A 21,059-nucleotide genomic window follows, 5' to 3' on the forward strand; every position below is an offset into this window, starting at 1 on the left:
AAGATGCTTGTTTCCTCCTGCAACTCATTATGGAATTTTCTTGTTACTTTGAATATAAATTAGAGAATTTGTGTAAGCAGTCCTACATACACAGCACTAGGTTTCAGAGCAAGGTAAGGGTACAAACATTTGGAAAAATGGTTCTTTGAATGATACCAGGCAATACTGGTATCTTAACAGATCTCTTAAAAAAGATTCTTTTTCGGCTAATCAAGCAATGTTTCATCAATCTGTAATTATTTCTGATGATGTAATTATTATTAAGGAGAAGTGTCTGTATTGGAGAACATTTGCCTTTCATAGATTTTTATTAATTGCAAGATATTCTATGACTTGTAGCACTTTCTGCAAAGGATTTTGGGACAATACCACATAGACAAATTATGGGGCATCCTGAAGAATTCTCTTCCCTTTGGCAAGCTTGTGGGACAGGAAAAACAAATCTTATCATTTTTGTACCCACATGGAGATAGGCACTGTCACATCTCCTAAACTTTGCCTTATCATCTTTAGTTTCTCATATCCATATGTTGCTTTTCTATCTTGAACCCATGACCTTGTTGTTGCATCATTTTTATAGTTTTTCTAGAGATGCAGAACTGGTCTAGAAGTTGGTGTGTTTGCTGTTAGAACTTCCAAAGTAGTTTACATTATCTTACATCAACTAGGAACAAATAAATGATGTTAGGGGTGGAGATGCTGAAGAATTCAGATTTAGGCCATAAACAAAGTATTAATTTTGTCTCATATAGCAGACTCTGCTGAAGCATCTTTTACTGTTATCCCACCTACCCATTTCAAGTGACATAGCTGGAGTATGGGAAATGAGAAGTAGGCCTCTAAGGAGGGAACTCAGATGTTGGGTTTTTTTACCACATGATAGAAACACAAGTTAGAAGGTAGCCCTGGCAGAATGATGTATTTCATCTCTGGGTGCTTTTGGTTGCATCATGCAGCTTAACCAAAATAAAATTAGCCCTTTCTTCTAGTTTGGATTTTAGAAAAGAAATAAAATAGTTAGCACAGAAAATAGTTAGCACACATTGTTCTTCTGACTTTGTGTCCTTTTTTTACTGAAGGTAAGCTACCAAGAAGCACTTCTGAAAGAGTTCCTCACCTTGGGGCCCTAATAAAGTCTACCTCCTTTGCTTATTCACATACTGTCTTAACGTGTATATATGCAGATTCACTAAAAGAATGTGATGTCTGAATATTAGACTCATAGGAAACCAGCTTAAAAGAACACTTTTAATTTTTTGTTACTCCCAAAAAGATATTTTAAAGAACCTAGTGGTGTTTCACAGTTTGGTTAATGAAAGATATTACTCAAAAGATGAAAGTCATCTTGAACTTTTTCTTAATAAGAAGATGAACATTAGTTCTGCTGATGCTTTCTTTCTTTTCTTGAGTAGTCTGACTGCACCCCATTTCCTTTGAATTTTGGTCTTTTCCACTTTGCATTATACCTCTTTCCAATAGTATGGTATGAAATACTAACCAAGCACAAGCTTTGTTATGAAGGCTTTCTGTGGCTAGGACATCAGCAAAACAACGACTTTCAAATTAGCCTCTACAGAAAAGAAGCTGTCCTGTTGACATATTGTTGCAAGATCTTTTTTGAGAACTCTATCACAGCCAACTGAGCAATGGTCTCATGCCATTAAGCTGAACAATTCAAGACTTTGCTGTGGATGCAGAGGAAAGACAAATAGAAGCCTACCGAAAATGGACTGTAGCCCTAAAAGAATCAGCAGAAGAAGAGGACTTTGTTTAAGACAATGAACATAACTTAATAGGAGAAAAGTTATCAGAGTAGAATGATGGGTTTATGTTAAGTTGGTATTTGCAAGTTGAATGGTAAATGCCTATCCCCAGTTTCGTAATGGTTTGTTCCTAGACAAGAGCGTCACCCCTCCTACTTTATCCATGTTCATTTGTAGTCCCTCCCCTTGTGTTCTGTATCCAATTGCAACCTTCCCTTTAACGAACTCCTCCCCCTGTTTGTAATACTCCAGAAAGTTCTCTGAGCTCCTCTATATAAAGGGGAGCAATTTTAATAAAGTGTTCACTCCTGCACTACCTACAACCTGTGTTGGACCCTGAGTGGACATTCCCCATCACCCTTAGCCAGGCTGTGTTACTTTGTCTCTTTTACTTAGAGCTGAAGAATATTTTGACGTTTGGAATACCCTACAGATTCACATGACTATGAGAAAAATGACGAGATGCAAAGGATGGGAAAAATAATTTACATTGTGTATTAGAGTAGAGGCTTTCTGAGGCATCTCAGAATCTTTTCTTCTGTCACCTTTTTAAGGTGTGCCTGGACGAGGTGATGCACACAATAAGATGATTCCTCATTTCCAAACTTATGTACCAGCTGCAGCAGCAAACTGAGAAGCTCAGTTTTTCTGGAGAGACACAGGCAATTGCTCCATTGATGTGAACAGTCATATTGCTTTCAGCACAGTTTGGACGATTTACATTGGCTCCAGAAAATCTTGCATGGTGAACTCACGTTCTCATTGTGACAGAGACATGGCTCACAAACCATGCGAAGAAATTTTGGGGGATTTGTGACTCCACAACCATAATTTTAAGCAGTTCTTCATGAGAAGGAAAGTGCTATTCCAAGAACAATTTATGATTTTTGAACAATATATGAGCATACAGTTCTGAACAGGAAATTGGTTCAAGACACAAGTTATGACTAGCAGACCTCATTTATATGCAGAGAAAGCATCACCTACAGCTTTCCCGAGACTGGCCTGTGCTCAACATGCCTTCACTGATTACAGTTGCCTGCAGCTCCGTTTTGATTGCGCACACTGTATCCCCGTGCTCTCTTGCAGGAGAGAGTTACACAGAACATGCTGTTCCATAGGAACTTCCTTTGACAAGAAGTCTATCTTCTCTGTTATGTCTATCATACCAGACATAAATCATTGTCAATATACCACTCCAAAAACAGTCTGGGCCTACTCTACCTTCAGGCAGCCTTAGACAGTTGGCACACACTGCCTCTGTCCCAAGAAGACAGGTAGGTGTTCCTACAGCATTCCCAAATATATGAACATTTGTCAACTGAAAGAGAAACATGAGTTTCATGAAGAGGCAAGATCTTCCTGTCTTTGACCCTGTGAGGTTTTTTTCCTATTTCTTTTTGATTTTGTGAATCTTATCAGTGGCTCTTTATGTCTGCCCAGTCTAACCAATTGACTCCTTTATCTTGTGACACTTTTGTAATTGGCTTGTAATAAATTATACCCTGCTGTTTAAGAATGTGTCAAATATTGTTTTAACTTGTCCAGTGCAAAGTGATTGAGAACTAGAGACTGAATCATAAAACAACATAGATTTTTGCTGGTATTAAACAAACCCTTAATAATTCTGCTGTCACTTACATCTACATAAATCCAGTATGAGTATACTGGGCTCAAGTACTTTCTCAGCATTTACACCACTGTGAGTGGTGGCAGATTTTAACTCTTCATTCCTGTGGTGAGATAGATGGACTCCAGGCCAAGATATACAGAGTGCATTGGGAAAGCAGTGAGTAATGCTACACAGTAATTTCAAGAGACTAAATTAAAAACATAGGTGGTTGCCTGAGGATGCTGTATTCCTGAAGAGTGTGGCTAAGAAGTACCCCCTTACTTAGTACCTAGTATTGCAATGAATCTACCATGGATAAAACCAGAAGTTCTTAACATATATACCCTTAAACTAGGTAAAGTATTATTTCCTGTACTAAGGAATATGATAATATGATATAGACTCAGATAATATGAATAGGCCGTCAGGCAAAGACCACAATTTTCTGAAAAGAGCGATTGTTTTCCCTATCACTGCAAGTCAATCTGGTCTCCGGACTGCTCCAGGCTCTTCTCACTGCAGCAGACTAGCCAACTGCATCAAATTATGTGTCAAGGCTTTTGGCAGTGCAACCTGTTTCCCACAGAACACCAGAGAACTGAACTCTTCATTTAAGTCACTGACTGGACTGCAATCATTGAGCTCTTTCATACAGGCTAGAAGAGCTCATCTTTTAGCTGTTACTTTGCATGGGGTCTTCTTTTTCCATTATTGTGTTCACATACCACTGCCAGTTGTACAGATTAAAAAATACATGCTATAATCCTCCACAGGCCCTTGACAGTACTGTTCACATATCCTAGGAGTAAACTTTTACTCAATGCTTCAGAATTTCATTTAAATAAAAAATCCTAGAAAGTAGATGCGATGTTTTGTACTGCTTTACCTGCACAAGGAGGTGCAATCATTCTCTTCATATGCCTATTTAAAATCCTGGGCATGAATCATTACAACTGACCCATGTAGAAGCAAGAAGGGTCAAAGCCTGTTTACTTTCCCTCTTTAAAATGCCAACAGAATTGTACATTAACAGTGACTCTATATTAACCCTAGCTGAGTTGGTTGAACCTCAGGAAACCAAAGAATGACTGATGTTTTATACGTTATTTAGAGATTCCCTATAGAGACTCCCTTTAAATGAGGAGTGTACAGGCTGCTAGCTCTGGCATCCTGGCAGGTGTTTTTGATGGCATGTGTTAGAAATCGGGTCCCACCTAGGGAAACCTGATCATGAGACAGATACCTGCTGTGGACCCAAACATTTTCTCAGCAGAGACCCAGAAGTGCAGAAAGTTTGGGTGCCAGTGGTTTAGAAGTGGCACCCTGTGGTGCTGATAGCAGAACTTTGTCCATAAGAGGTACATTTATAACTCTTTTTCTGGTCCCTGTAGTTCACGTTCCTTTGCTTTAACTTAGGACATGTGGAAAAGCACACACATACTGTTAACATATCTGGTACATTTTAAATTGAATGTGAGCATTTGCTCTGGAGGAAAAATTCTGCCAGATTCTGTGCATTTCCTGGCTAAATTTGGTCCACCAAGATTTACAGCAGTGACTGTATGATACAGATTGGTTTTTTTTGAAAGTCTTTAATTTTGTCTTGTATCCTATTCAGGTCTCCAATTCTATTTACTGTGTCTAATTTAGGAAGATCCTCTGGTTTTTTGTCCACTTCATGTACATCTTGGAAAATAAATGAAAACAGGCATGACTCAAGCAATAAAAAGTCCTAAATAAGGAAAAGACAGATAGGCACTTTTGGAACTTTTAAATGAAAACCTGACACAGGAAGAAGAAATAAGTCTAACAAATAAACTTCCTATTTATTGAAAGATCAAACAGAATCGAAAATTGAGCAGTTAATATAACACATCTTTACTTTCCATGCTGCAGAACAACAGAGCTCTCCTTGCAGACAGAACAATTGGGAAGAGCTTGAAAAACTTATCATTCAGTTCTTCATGGTTTTTTCTCCATTGTTCACATTTATATGTAGCCAAATCTTCAAGTCTTGACCTACATTATACTCACGCCCTGCCAAGACAAAATTGACACTGGGCCTATATTGTTGCTAATGCTAGAGCATATGAAACATTAAGGGTGGTGTTCTCACAGCTACTGTTTCTCAACAGGGAATTTCATGGCCTTTTGAAGTACTTCAACATATTGTTTGCAGAAAAGTTCCAAAGACAGCTAGGCACCTAAATCACTTACTGCTTTGAGAACACCTTTTTAGAAGGACTAAAACGAAGTCAGGAGCTTGGCCAGAGACAAGCAGAGTTTCAGGTGGGATCCTATAGAAAGTATTTAGTTTACAAGCCAAAGTGAGATTTCTGTGACTGCCAACCTGCTTCAGGTCCCAGCTTGTGTCTGACCGCCGTGCAGCTCCCTGTCTCATGTATCATCGCCAGAGATCTTGGAGTGGGAACTGTGCTGACAGCCCTTCTGGTAATGCTCAGGGCTAGGTACATGTCATTCCTCTCTCACAGCAGCGTACAGCATGATCAGTCGTTGAAACATGCTCTGGTTGGTAAACAGAGCAGGAGGGACTTGCAAGATTCACAGGGAGAAGATGTTTAGCAATGTTGCTCCTCTGTTTCAACAAGCACACTCTGAACACAGAGGGTTCTTCAACAGCTTCCCAGCTTCTTGCAGTGCCATGCACAGAGCCAGGCCTTACTTGAAGGAAATATGAATTCCCATGCCACATTTTTTGTTTCTGTAAGCCAAGTCAATGGAATAGTCACCCTTCTGATATTTGTAAATAAGTTAGCGCAGCATTTCCCCTGTTGGAACTAACTGAGTACCTAATTACAGTGAATGAGAACTATTCTTTCGTGGCCTAATTAGAATATTGAAATACTGTACTTATCCTCTACTAAGGCCCATGTACGTCTGCGTGACCAATCTTTCTTTAAAAAACAAAACCAAAGCATCAAAATGACACATAGGCCTATGTGTTGGTAAAAAGACAGGAGCAAACTTGTGTATGTCCTACCATGAAGGTATTTTCTGTGAATTGGGCCATAGGATTGCAATTCTAAGCAGCCACACAATTAATTCTTCAGTTATGCAGTCCAATTAGGACAAATGCTTCCTTTCTAGTTCAATTAGAGATGGGTAAGCTCGTTTGAGCTTATTTGTATAAAATATGTGCTCATTAAACAAGGCCTGGATTTTGTTCAGCTTGTTAGAAATGTTGTGAAAAAAGAGCTTTCTCACACTGCCTCTGGCCTTTTTAACCCTTAAAGGACCACAAGTCTGACAATCTATCAGTTACCCTCAGTGTACAGTACACTTGCATCTCCCAGAAAAAGGGTGATTGCGCTACAGTTGGTACATTTGTAAAATTCATGCAGCCATGGAGATAAATATCTGCCACCATCAGATATCACTTATTGCAACACCTATCCCTGTGGGCTAATGCAACTAACTGAAAATGGGTTCATAGGGTTTGCTCATCTTTTCAGAGCTCCCTGGCAGCAGAATGAAAGAGAAACTTCCTGGCTGACACAGAACCTGTCTGCTGAGAAAAGAGCAGGGGACTTACGAAACAGTATGTGAATATCTCTATGGGGAACGAAAGCAGAAAGGTTTAGACTAGAACTATACAGTGTGAAGACACAAAGGGCACAAAGTCAGTCGAATTGTTCCAAGGAAAGAGAATGCCAATGATTTGAACCTACTGTTTTTCCTCTTCCCTCCTCTAATGTTAATTATTTCTTTTGTGAACTCATCTATTCAGCAGAGAGTAGTTCACTTCTGTGATGAAAGCACCTGCATGAATCTCATGCTGAAAAATGTCCTGAAGCAGGACATCACTTATTCAAACAATACCTGCAGAAAATCGAGCACTCCATCCTTGTGAGCAGGGCAGATTTTCTTCTGACATGCTCCTTTGGCCTTGGGTCTTTGAAGTGGAAAGGACGAAAGATTGAGCCACCTTCCAGGCTACATGTGCCACAGAGAAATGAAGCCTTACCAGACTGTAAGGCACAGCTGAAAGCACCCAAGCCTTGGCAGAAGCCATGGTACAGGGGCAATGCAGAATAGGAAGTTCCCAGATGGCTAGAAAAGGCATGAGGGCAGACTGTCAAAGATTAAAATCTAATTTATCCCTCTTGGATCCACACATTCCCCCATGCTGTCAGCAAAATGGACAAATGCAAATCACAGGCTACAAAGTGGTAGATGGCAACCTCAGCCAAATGAGCTCTGGGGCATGACACAACTATCTTACAAATGCAAATCCACTCCTTTTCTCCTGCACTCGAGGGAGATTAGGCATGGAACAAGTGCGCATTCAAATATTGTGTGCACAAACACAGCTCTTGCCCTTTGAAATCTTGGCCCTGAACACCTCTAGTTTCTGCTGCAATGATTTGACCTTTGGTCTGACAGGCAGAGGAGGAGAAAGCTGAAGTGTGGTTCCCAGGTATTTCCATAGGGCAGGAAGAAGCCCACAGACTAAACAAAGCTTGGATTTGGGGTTTGGAGCTACTCTTTCAAAAGCTGAAAGAAAATGGTGCGGCTCTGGAATCATGACTGTCTTGGTCTGTGAGCTGCTTGCAGGCATTTGCAGGTTGACAAAACCTTTGAATCAGAGGGAAAATGTAGCACATATACAAGATGATGTTCTAAGCCATGCATCTGGGACCACATCCAAAGTCCACTGAACTTAACAGAAACCTGGACTTCAGAGACCATGTAATGGTATAGCAATGACACATACCTCAGCCCTACAGGCAGAAGTTTGGGCTTTCTCCTGTGCATGGTGCTGAGTTTCTTACTGCCTCAACATCTGCACTTTCAGGATTGCCTTGTGTGTGATATATGGTGTGAAATAAAGACATTGTAATTTTTAAAATTTTATTTAATTACTGCGGATTTATGATGACATCATGGTATTTATGACCTTGTATTTTCACAGGTGTCGTGTTGTCATGTCTTAGTCTGAACGGTTGCTTCATTACAGCTAAATGGGATGAGGTTGAGGGGAAATGCTGGTTTTGAGCTGAGACCTATTGGAACCCGTCATATCGTACTAAAAAATAACTAAATGCAGATCTTTCTGCAGCCATGTGTCAGACAAAAATAACACCAGAATCTCTTTTTAAGGATATGTTGGTCCCAAGATGCCTTTTACTTTCAGAGGGAGAAGATTTCCTAAATAATCAACCAAAATGTAAAGGGGAGACCTTCATAATTGGTAACCCAAAGCGCTGGTGCAGAGGTGTATCTTCTCTCTCACTCTGTTGACAGGTAACTTGAAGCAAACAGAAATGCTAAAAGAGAGGACAATGACCTAAGGAGTGGGGGGTCTCCCCATCAGTCACACAAGGGGAAGGAAGCTCTTCTGGAGGTAAGCAGCATGAAATTTTCCCTTACTTCTGCAAGTGAATGATGCTTCTCTACAAAGGAAATTTTTTTTTACTCCTATTTTCTGCTGTGGCAGTGAGTAGAATCATAGGGGGTAATTTTACTGTCAATGTGCTTGTCCCTCAAAGTAGGACTTCAAATACTTTCCAACACGTTAATAAATATGTAGGCCAAAAAAAGGAGAGAAAATATAACAATCTGCAGTTATCAAAGAGACTTCAAAAAATTTTTATTTTTTGGTTAGGTACTAAATGATCCAAGTAGTGTTAGTATGGCCATGATTGCCAAACATAAGTCAAAGCCATTTCAGCTGAGGTTCCCCCAGCTTCACTTTCTAACTGCTAGCAAATCATCCTGATTTTATTTCAAACTGTAATTCGGTATCAGATAAGTGACTGGCCTAATTCCCAGCTCCTGTGCACCTTTGCCCTCATTTTATTTCAAACTTTATTCTAATTGTCAATATCCTCAAAAAAGCCAGGCTAAAAATGTGTAAAAGGGTTACTTTCAGTTATCAGATGGTGTAAGATACTTATCTGTAGCTATGGCAGTTTCTGATGTTACACAGAGAAGAAAGTAAGCAAACAGCCACCTGAAGGCATAACTTTTACACCAAGCATTGTTTGCCCTAGTATGGCTTAAAGATTTTCAGTAAAGTAGTTCAAAAAATTCCAAGATATGTAAATATTCTCTAGAACAATGTGATATATCTTTTCAACCCTGATTTTAAACCATTTTTGCTGAAAATAAAGACCCATGGTTCTCTACAATGAAGTGTGCCCTTACTTTTTCTGTCCTAATGAACTGACAGAGTAATGACACAGATATTCCAGTTCACACTAGTCCAAATATGTTAAATTTGCTACAGGCAATTTCCCTGTGGGTAAAAAAAAAAATAATCTTTGAGCACTCACACAGCCCAGAGAGAGGGAACAACTGTCCTGTCATCATGCCAAGCACTTGGAACAGGAGCTATGTTTTGTGTCACGTTAATAAACATTTACAATTGCAAAAGGTTAAAGGTGGAAGGGGAGTGTGGATGATAAGAGATACCTCAGGAATTTGGCTGGCAGATAACAGGGAGGGCTAAGAGGTCTACAATAAGCTGAGAAAAGATCCAAATGAGAAACCTTGCAGGATGAGGAATGTGCCTGGCTAAACCTGCTGGATTTGCTGCATGTTCCACTCCATCTGAGACTGAAGAGAATATTTTTCATCAGTACATCTCCCTTCATTTCACTGAAAAAAGAGATACAAAACTGCAATGTCTGTGAGACTGTTAATGGAGTCCTGATAACTGGGGCCAAACCTGAGTTACCAAGAGGATTTTCAGGTACTGCTGTTGCTTCCTGGCAGTGAGTCAAGAAGGATGCACAGCTCTTGTTTTGGCATCAGGTAGCAGCATTGTCCCCTCAGGTTCTTCATGAAGTTAATCAGACTTAGGATATGAAGCACAAACCTTGCATAGACTAAAAGAAATTATAAAATCAGATGTCAGGAACTAATAATCGTTTTTCATAGTGGAAGTTGGTCATAAGGATTTCAGATTTGGAAAAGGGATATTAGAATCTGCTGATTCTATCTAAGTTTCTATCTAAGATTCTATCTAAGGAGGTAAAGATAAAGCCCAATGAAAAAGAACTACAGAAAGGCTTCACAGCATTAAGACATTAAGCAAGAAAATGGCCAGTGAAATTCCGTGTAGACAACTGTAAACTGGTGCATGTCAGAGACAAAATTTCAGCTGTACTTACACTATGAGAAGCTCCAGTGGGGCTGTTTCTATACGGTAATAGGATCTTGGTTTTCACAGAAAAAAAAACCAGCCATTGGTCTATGTGGGTCAGAATGGCAATTTGAGTGCTTGGAATTATTTGAGAGAGAAAAAAATATCAGAGTAGAAAATGCAATGGTATAACCTTGCGGTGGGGGAAAAAACGTTTTCCCCCTGAAGTTAAAAAAATGGTAACCCCCGAGGGGGTGGTGTCCCTTGGGGTTGAGCCAACCAGCGCTCCTGCAAAATACAAACCAGATCAGAAAAGAAGGTTGTTGTAGTTGTTGAAGAGAGAAGTGGACATCTTGTAGAGCCATGAGGAGAAGGGGCAGGAGCCTATCTGGGGGGCCATGGCCTCCCAGCCCCCGGCTGGGGTCATAGAAACTCGGAAACAGTGTTAAACTGGACTGAGGTCTGTAACTGAGAAGCTGGGAGTTTTCTCCACCATGGGTGGGCAGAAGGAGCAGCGGCAGAAACAGCACTGACCGGAGAACAGTGGCAGAGAGCCAGAAGAGATAAGGAGGAGCAGCAGAGATGGCATGCAGCAACACAGAGAGAACTCTTGCAAGGAGAGAGAGAGCCAGCAGCAGAGAGAGAACTAAGCTCTACAGAGACAGAGTTTTGGGGTAAGAACTGAGCCAAACTCCCCAAACCCCTCTGAGACCTCCTAGAGAGGAGGAGGAGATGGACTCCTATTTGAGAGAAGTCTTGGAGTGCAGTATGCACCAGAGAGAGGAGCTAAGAAGCTCAAGACTTCCCGGAGCTGGACTGGGACAGCCAGATGGAATGCAGAGCGGGTAACCTTGGCCCCCTTGCTGCTACTGCCAAGCTAGCAGCTGAGACAGAGCACAGGAGCTCTGATAGAACTCTTGAGGCAAAGGCTTTCAACTGAAAGCTGCCCGAGACGTTCCAACTCAGGGGTAAACCCCCTGAGGAAAGGGACTGTCACGAAGACCCTCTGCGCTTTGTGATATGACGTGGTGACGCAAGCTTCTCCCTGATATTGCAGCCCACGGAAGAGAGGGGGGAGAGGAGACCCCCTTGTGTGTAATGGAAGGAGATCCAGCTACAACAGTGCAGCTACAGCTGCTGCATGGAAGAAGAGAGGCTGCTGCCCTGAGAGTAGAAAGGATCTTTCCTTTTCCCTTCTGGACTTTTTTTGGAGGGAGAAGAGATTGATGCCTTGTAAATACTGATTTATCATAGGAGAGATAGTTAAGATTATGTATATGATGTATTGTAATATTTATTTGTACAGTGATTGTAATATAATTCCCTTCCCCCGATATTGAGTATCGTCTTGTGTCTGGAAAACCCATCTCACACTGGGGTGAGATGTGAGAGGGGGGCTTGGACTCAGGAATTGGATTTTAGGAGTCTCAAGGTATAACCTTTATTCTCCAATACCTTCAGTACAGTGTAGTCTCTCAAGGACACAGAAGAAATGGAAGAGGCAAAGAGAAAAACACCAAGAGTGATCAAATGCTTTTGTTCAAAGAACAGTTAAATAGACCAGAGCTCTATGGGAAAGACTACTGAGGTTGTTGTTAGTAGTTCCTAATGAGGTAATCAGTCCAATGGGAAAAAATAATAGGGAAAACGGGAAAAAAAAATAATTCCTGCACCATTTCCTCTGTTGCAGGAATCAGGGGACATCAAATGAGATGAGTGTGGAAAACAAAACATGAAATACCTCTGCACTGAGTGTGCAGTTAAGCTAGGGTGCTCCACAGTGGGGGCATCAGGGCAGTGTGCATGCTAAGTATGCAGAGTTTCAAGAAAAAATCGCACAAATTCAGAAGACAAAAATCTGATGGGGCCTACTGCTTATGAAGGCCCAGGAAATTACTGAACTGCTTGTCATCAGATATTAGGAAACTATTCAAGGGAAATACAGCTCTTTCTTTAACATCTGGCATTGGACACTGCTGTAGACAGGATGTTAGGCAAGGTCAGCCTTTAGTTCTGTCTTTTCTAAGTTTTTAATCGCCTTTCTGTTTGCAACACAACACAAACAATGACACAGCTGTGAATGCTTTTTCTCTCTCACCATCACCACCATGGTGATCCAGATAGCTGCTAGCATATGAAATCTGCTCTTATCCTTGAGCTTCACTAGGACCATTTCCCAAAATAAGCCAGCGTGTGATTAACTTTGGATGTAGCTCTCATTGACTTCTGTAGGACTTGGTTTAAAATTATTTATCTGATTAAGAATTTTGCTGAAAAAGAAAAAGCAAATTATTACTTTGATGAAAGGAGCCTACCATGTTTATGTCTTTCAACTGTAAGAAATCATACCACCAAGCAATGAGAAATATGTATGGAAGCTAATAACCCTTTTTTAAAAGTTTTAATTAATCTTCTGCCTGTTCCATTTTTCAAATTGAGTTCTGTGCTTTGAATTGGCAAATGCCAACAGGCTTCTTTATAAACAACATCACATCTATTTTTTTATTTTTTTATTTATTGCACAAAGACAGGTGAGGACCAAGAATATGTCTCCCTTTGTGTAGCTGGATAGTTCTTATCTAGCAAGATATTGGCTGCTGAATTAGAGGAAATATTTCATCCACAGTAAAACTGGAGAAAAGATAATGGCAAGTCTGGGTAGTCTGGGTGAATGAAATAACAGAGATGATCACATTTCTAGACTGTTCTGTTATTTGTTCTCCTTGGGAGAACAAATATTTCATCACCTTCTTTTCAATACTAGTGTTAAGCCCTTGAAGAGATGATTGCTTTATGCAAAGGATCCAAAATGGATGAAAAATTACTGTGAAGCAGGGAAAGGTGAAGAATTCATGACAAGTGTACTGATGTACTCATGCTAGATTCCACAACTTTGAAGGCACATTTGCTACTCTCCAGAAACAGGACTTCTTTGAGGAGTTAAATCAGAAAAGCCAAGCATTATAGGTAGTTTGCCCAGGCAAGATATGAGATCCCTCTGCCTGTGGGTGACAAACACTTCACAGAAAGCTAAAACCTCAAATTTCCCTCCATTGTCTCATGGGATAAGATGGCTGTACAAGGCTTCTCCTCAGCCTGTCTGGACAAGACAACCCAGCCCCAGAAAATTTTTCATCCCAGGAAAATGAAAGTGTTGAGGCAGGGACGTGGTTCAGCCTCTGAACTGCAGTAATGCTAATTGCTTATTTCTTACGTGACACCATAACAAAAGTAAGCCTATCTTTGGTTTTGTGATGGTGGAGCAGAAGAGTCTGCACGTTCTTTCAATCTCCTGCATCTCTGCAATCCAATTCCCCCTCATGCCACTCTTAGAGACAGAGGAGTGAAGTTATTCCAGTTTTGAAAAATTTATTTGAAATGTTAAGCAGACTGCTTAAGCTCACAGTCCAGCATGCTTCTGGCAGCATGCAATTTCTTCATTTTCAGTTCTGGGTTTTCATCACAAAATCTTCCACTAGAACCAGAGTTTAGCCTCTAGGCACTTCTCCGGAGATCCAGTCAAACCTTCCTATGAATGCAGAGTGGCTGCAGGCAACCCACATGTGGGAAGAAAATGATCTACTGGAACCTCAAGTACACTTCCACTCTGAGGACTACATTACAATAGAGTTCACTATGTCTCTATATAACCATGGTATTCAAGTGTTTTCTCCAGTTTAATCAGGGTAGAGCCATGTCCACTGCAATCTTTTGAGGCCCATCCTTTGTTCTTTTGGTTGGCAGATTACGGCATTTCACTAGGACTCATTGAGGTTTTCTGGTCTCCAAATACATGATCCAGAGAGACCTTCTAAGCTTTTCATTCTCATGGTAGGACTTACTTTCTTAAACATGAGGATGTCTGCCTTGTCCCTGCATGGGTGGTCAGGCACTCATTATAGTTCAAGCTGTGCTGCAGACATCTGTATTCTGCATCCAGGAATGTGTGAAAAATGCCTGCAAACAGGTAAGTATCTTCTAGGACTCTCCTGCTTAGCAGCTACTGTGGGGCAACAGCAAACAAAGGGTCCTGACAAAACACACATATCATCGCATCTACTCTTATGCTTCATTACAAGCCACACCAGACAGGCTTTGTGCACAAAAATAATTCAACATCTACTCATATTCATTGGCAGCCCTGGGACCCAGCATGTTTTCAGTTTAACTCCCAGCATGTCTCTCTTTCCTTACTCTCTCAGGGAGATGAGACTGGATATTTTCTAGAACACCCACCTACCTTGTACGAGCCTGGACCCGACTACCACACAGCAAATAGAATCTTTGTAATGAGGCCCATGCAGTTTCCCCAGTCAGAAAGTCAGGTTGTCTAAGAAACTTCTCAGGAAGGGTTGCTCCACTGCTGAGCACATCTGCTCAGATTCGTGGGCTCTGAGTCCCTTGCCTTGTGACCCGGTTGGCCTGTGGCAGGGGCATCCAGGCTTTCTGGTCCACTCTTGCCTGCACAGCACAGGATCAACACCCTTGTCACACCTTGGGCTATGAAGCTGAAATGGCGCTAGAGGTGCCCACAGTAACTGTGTGGGCTGAGCTCTCAACTGGCTCTTCTCTGTGTGTGCTCTGCAGTCACAGTGTGTCTCTCACCTCTTATGTGGACATTGACAAACCAGTAATCATGCAGCTGTCATGCTTATACTCCCTTGCATATCTATGCCACACAGTGCCATCCCACATGAAAAGTCCTGCCCCTCCTTTTTACTCTTCAGTTGTCTCTTTCACCCCACTACTTCCACTGTTTCAGATCTGAGCCCTGTCCTTGTTTTCCAACCCAAACTCCCTTCTTTGTCACTTAAAACCTGTGGCACAGAGTATTTCGGGTGGAGATGAGTTTATGGCCTTGGGTATGCAGCAAGACTGCAAAATAATTGCAGCCTCCCCAAACATGTTGCGACTGGATCTTCTCATTTGATTGTTGGTGCAAACCCAAAGATAGGAGCTCAACATCTGCTGCTTCTTGCTATTATTATTATTATTGTTGTTATTATTATTATTTATTATAATATTGACTGGTGCAGTGAGAGACTGTGGAAGTGCCTGATTGGTTTGACCAAACTTCTCTGACAGATGTTTTCCAGTTGTGAAAGGAGCTGTCATTTATAAAAACCAAGAACTTTTTAATGTGCCCAAACACTAGAAAGAACATGATAGTTTAGTGGTGATTTTCATAGTTTGAAAGGTAAATTTCTAGCAAGGATATATAGTAATTGTATTTGTACTTGTTTAAATTAAAATCCAGCTCTATTGGCTGCTCTTAGTCCATTTGCCTTCTCGCATTGTTCTGAGCATCTTCAAAGTCGTAAAATGAGACATCTCAATTGATGGCAGAAAAGCAGTTAGTAGAAGCAAAGTACCAGAAACCCACTAACTTACTAATCAGTTATTAAAGTGATTTTGTCAGACCATAAATTGCAGCTATCGCATTTCCCTATAAACAGACTTCCCTCTGGTACTGGGGGCTGACATCTAGGACATGTTTGAAACATCACAAAATGGGTTACACGTATAATTTCTTCGAGATCATTCGGAGACATAAACCAGAATAGATGAGGTAAAGGAAGAAACCAAAGGTGGTTTTGGTCCTCTGTTTCCCATACTTCCTGCAGCTTTCTATCTCTTTTGGGAGACTCTGAATGCCAGAAAGTTTCTCTGCTTATTTATTCCAGTTGCACTCAAGCTCACAAATCATTATGGGCAAATTTCTTCTCTTTCTTTCAGCAAAAGGAAAGTCACGCTGAAGTTCTGACTCTGATGAACACAATATTTACTCTATTTACTGAGCATCAGGAAGGGAATGACTGGATATTCGCTTACTGACAGTAAGACCTACTTCCAAGCACCCTTCTCTTCCTGCTTTCTCTTTTCTCATGTCTGCCCTCTTACCACACAATATTTTATCCCTCTCTACTGAGATCACCTCTATATGTCCAGATATGGACTGAAATATGTTCTGACAGTCTTGGAGCAATAACAAAGTACTGGATTGAGATTGTTTCCTTATGACAAATGAAATGAAAATGCTAGTTACAGTGATACAGATCTGAGCAGCTTTTGGATGCAAGAGGTTTTTGAAACCTCACGTTTTAAATCCTGATTCCAGTGTTTGCACTTGAGTTTCAAAATACAAATTGTTCATGTATTGCAGAGCAAATAAAAACAAAAGACTAGTCCTATGCAAATTTGACTATGGAGCCATTATTTTTCAAATGGTCATTTTCTCCTACTTCTGCCTATACAGAATTTTTAGCTTTGAATTTTGTTTTTTGCTTTATGTTGAGCAAGACAAAAATCAAAGTACAGTTCAGATACAGCCACAAAAGAGTTCACAAAGCTGGTGAAATACAAATTTTGCAGGGTCTCCAGCAGAGTACCACAAGTAGGTTCCACGTTCAGAGACACTGGATGCAACTTTGCTTTGTAGATTTGCAAACCTGTGACTAATCAAAATTCATTTATGGAGTGCATTGCAAAATCTGAAGCCAGATGTGTTTTGCGTCATTTACGGTTTATTGGGTACATTTAGCTGGAAAGCACATATTTTTTTACTCTCCTTATTGGGCAATGTTTCCACACAAAAATTCCTTAAGCAACCCACAAATTGTCTCTAAAATACTAATTCTCCTTGTACCTGGACATTTTAAATTTATAAATATGAACTTATCAAGGTGTGTAACACTGCTTTTCCTAAGATACATGTAGGTATCTACACTTGAGATACTCCATGCAGTTGCATAAGAAATCTAGTGATAACTAAATGTTCACAATAGGGTAAGCAATTAAAGAATTCTGTAATATATTGTTTTCCTATACTATTTGTCATAGAGATATTCATCTGCAAAAAAAATAAGACAGTAAAAAACTGATTTTTGTAATTTAACAGGCTAAAGAACAGCAATGTATTCTGAAGCTCTCTTAGAAATGTGCACATGTATTTTAAATGCATAGTCCCAAGCACACAGAAGCTAATGCATTTTGTATCATCCTGAATGAATTTTAAATGGACAGATTTTTAGAAAAACACATTAGAACAGGAGAAGTATTTTATGCATTCGAAAATCCACAAAGCAGATCTGTTTGGGCTTTTCCATACAGCAGGTAAATGCATCATTTTTCAAAACTCTGTTCACACCATGGGTGATTTCACTGCAAAACTATGGGTTTATTACATTTCTGAAATTCCTGTAGCCAGTGTCAACTAGAGAATGTTTAATATCATACCTGACAGAATACAGGAATATAAAAAGCATTTATCAGTTATGTCAGAAGCCTTTGAATTGCATTTCTACTTCACTCTTTTGTTTATCATGGTTTTGTCTGAAAAACTGCTCTTCTCAGTTAAGAGACAGCCCAGTAACTACAGTAAGAAACCTATCTTGAATTACTTATATTATTGAAAACACTGTAGCCTACTGTCCCTAGAGAGAAGAGCTGCACACTCACATGCAGGGAACAGAATCAAGGACCTGCTGTTTCCTAGGATTCATATGCCAGTAAAATCCAGGTTTTTTTTCCAAGCTTGTGATAAACTTGGCTGCTGTATAGTTCTTTGAAGGAAGAAAGGGATCATAACTGAAGCATGGTTGGAATTTATTTCATCCAGCACAACCCAAGCAACAGCTCAGGTTTGGTCTCACACTTGTGCATTGATCAATACCTTATGCCAACATACTAACCCATTAATCAACACAGAAGGAGCAAATATTATACCAAAAAAAGCTCCAGCAAGACTCTTAATTTCACAGATAAATGCCACACCCTCTCATTTCAGAAAATAAATGTTTTATATGGTAACTACTACATATAAAGTAAGTACTACAAGAAGAGCAAATCTCTGTGCAAATCCCATAAAATGTGTCCATGTTATGAAGTACCCTGTTAAGCCCAAATGGGGTGGACTAAATGGATAAACTAAAAATCTGTTTCACCCATGGAATCTCCTCGTAATTATAAAATCCTTAATTTAAATGTTAGAACTATTTGATAGAATTTGTTAGTGAATGTATACTTTGAGAAATTTGCTTAACTGAGGTTTTATTAAGAAAATATTTATTAATGGCATTATTATTTGAAAGTCAGCAGCTTAGAATAGCTCTCCTGTCTCTGATGAATAGCATGGGGCTAGTGACATCTTTTCACAGGTTTAGTTTATTTGTGTGATATTATTTATGTGAAAGAAGCCTTTGCTACAGAGTTTTTTCCAGATTTATACCAGTCTTTTTTTTCCCTATACTCTGTCTCTTGCTGATAAATTTACTTGGGTTCACAAAGTAAACAGAATTTCAGAGCCAAAAAGTGATTTCTGCTATTTTCATATCATATAGGATGGTATGGCTCTAAAGCAGTGGTTGTTCTGTTTCTATCCATAGAAAGCACACTTAGGAAGCTGAATTTTCTCCTGTGCACTCATGTAGAATGCAATGCTACATATAAAATTGTATTAATTTTTAATTTTTCCACTATAGTGTAATTTCCAGAGAGTATAGGGACAATCAAAAATGATTTGTCTTGAAAATATTAATTGCACACATTTCTCTGGGTCATCAGTGACAGGATCGCATGGAGAGTCATCATGCATGACTTCCAACAATGCCAATTCTCTTAGGTACTGGATGGCGTCTTCTACCTTGGTCCAGTTCCTCATGGGGCATGGCAAATAGTCTTTAAATGGAAGCCTTTGTCTTGCACTTAAGACAAGTCACGCCCAACATGAGGCTCGAATAAATTTTAGAGCTATAAATTTTAGAAATATTCTTAGCTACATGCAATTCTTGTAAAGCTATATATAGCTTTCAGATTTTGACTAGTGATCAGAAAACACATGATATTGTGCCTGGGCGTCAAGTTCACTCTTGGGATCCTGTAACATCTTTGTGAACTTCTGGGGACAAGACTGACCATTCTTCAATCAGATATCAAGAAAGAGATATATATGTGTTTACTGATCCTCTTCATTTAGTCTGGAGACTGGGCTTCACTATTCCCTGTATCATTTGTAAAGCTAGATACAAAATGCAAAACAAAAAATTGTTAGTAAGGCTTCTACCAAATAATTTTTGGATTAGAATGCAATACAGTTAAAATGCATTCCTGGGAGAGTGCAGGTGTGTTATACTCAGCCGAATACATAGCTTTCCCTGTGTATTTCTTTTTGTCTATAGCCAAGCTGGGGCTTCCCGAAGAAAGAAGTAAGGAAAACTCATCAGGGACTGATCATGGACTATCTGGAAGAAGTGCTCCTTTTGTGTTCTCTTCTTATATCTCTTATATCTCTTATATCTTCTTCCTTCTTCATGAAGAAAAAGAATCATGGGTATCTTACTGGCTTTTTTTTGGGAAAAGAGCAGCATACTGATTGGGTTAAAATGCCTCATGTCATGTACTGATTGTGCTGCAGGAGAGCCTTTTGGAAATCAGAAACATTACAAAATTTGTCACTGCTTTACTCAAGATGGAAACAAGCAAGTTGCTAGAGAACATGCAGGTTTCTAGTAGACATTTAGAAAAAAACGGAGATCTTTACATAAAAGGTTTTGTTCTGTACAAATGAGCTCCCCATTGCTCTGCAACTTTTTTTCTCATTTATCCAACAGACTGCAAAGGAAAACACCATGGAAAAAGACTGTAGAAGAATTAAACTCTCACAGGGTTTTCCAGGCTCTACCCTTTCTTCCCTTCTGAACATTCATCCTCCTGGGTCACTGCAGGCTCAAGAGGAAACTGCATAGCTCTTGCTTAAGATGGGGGACTGGAGAAGCATGTGGTTGGTCATTGCAAGACTGCCAAGAGACCATGATAATGGCACCAGGATTTTCCTTGAAACCAACAAAAGGAGATAAGAAATGGCCAACACCCACAAAAAGATAATATCCCTTCAATGATGTAAATAATAGATTTACTTTTTAAAATATTTGCTGCTGGAATACACCTTTACAAAGTGGGTGCCTGCTTAACAATGTCTCCCTGCCCCTGCTCTATATGCTTCACTGCTTCATTTATGAAGAATTGACATTTATGACATAAATATTTTAAATTATTTGTGTTCTTTTATGTCTAAATATGCACATTTTCAAAAGAACTCTTTCCATTAAAATATATAAAGCAAATAAATGCAATATATTCTGGGCATTAGATCAGAAGACTAGGTGTTTTTTCATGTCACCTCCTAAGGGGAGTACACATTAAATTGCACTTTGCATGGCAAAAGAAGTACAGCTTTTCATCATCACCGGCTCTCAAAAAAAACAGTTTTCTAGTGGGACACACAATGTTTTGCTGGATGGTGTTCTGAAAGCAATCTAGATGTTTCTCCATTAAATAAATGTAAACACAAGGAATATTCCTCCTATTACCTTTGAGTAAGTCCCTGAAGGAGCTTCTGAAAAATTTGGGCTGAAGATTGCTTTCATATTTGTAACAGATTGGTGTTTTTTTAAAGTGTGCTGTGTGTGCGCCTGCATTGTATGTACGTGGGGGTGGGTGTGTGCATGCAAACAGAGATACAAAACATCCTCATGGTCAAACATCAGTCAAATCTAAGCCTGTGTTTTGGCTTAGATTG

General features: G+C 39.8%; 1 long non-coding RNA gene across 2 annotated transcripts in view; it reads left to right on the top strand.

Moving 5' to 3' along the window:
• Positions 1 to 21,059, top strand: part of LOC116780792 — a 57,350-nt gene that overhangs the window by 17,746 nt on the left and 18,545 nt on the right. The window contains exons 2-3 of one of the 2 annotated variants that reach the window (XR_004354625.1): positions 8,641 to 8,740; positions 20,092 to 20,527. This is a non-coding gene — a long non-coding RNA (uncharacterized LOC116780792). Of the gene's footprint in view, positions 1 to 8,640; positions 8,741 to 20,091; positions 20,528 to 21,059 lie in introns of those variants that run through there. The other variant, XR_004354626.1, reaches the window with a different exon arrangement.

Source organism: Chiroxiphia lanceolata, chromosome Z (assembly GCF_009829145.1).
Source record: "Chiroxiphia lanceolata isolate bChiLan1 chromosome Z, bChiLan1.pri, whole genome shotgun sequence".
Lineage (NCBI taxonomy): Eukaryota > Metazoa > Chordata > Aves > Passeriformes > Pipridae > Chiroxiphia > Chiroxiphia lanceolata.